This window comes from Galeopterus variegatus, unplaced genomic scaffold, assembly GCF_000696425.1.
Source record: "Galeopterus variegatus unplaced genomic scaffold, G_variegatus-3.0.2 Scaffold15492, whole genome shotgun sequence".
Lineage (NCBI taxonomy): Eukaryota > Metazoa > Chordata > Mammalia > Dermoptera > Cynocephalidae > Galeopterus > Galeopterus variegatus.
The window spans coordinates 19,470-19,793 of NW_007741603.1; positions in this window are offsets into that span (position 1 = coordinate 19,470).

Below are 324 nucleotides of genomic sequence, written 5' to 3' on the forward strand. Positions count from 1 at the left end.
TAGCTATAGAACACATATTCCTCTCAGTGGTACATAAAATATTCTGTAAAATAGACCAGAACCTAGGCCATAAAAAAGTCTCAACAATTCAACAAATTTGAAATTATATCAACTATGTTCTAAGACCACAATAGAATAAAACTAGAAATCAATAACAGAAGAAACATTGGAAACCATACAAATACATGGAAATTAAACACTATGCTTCTAAGCAATGAATAGGTCAAAGAAGAAATTTAAATGACATTTAAAAATTCCTGGAGACAAATGAAAATGAAAAACACAACATACCAGAATCTGTGGGATATAGAAAAAACAGTTCTA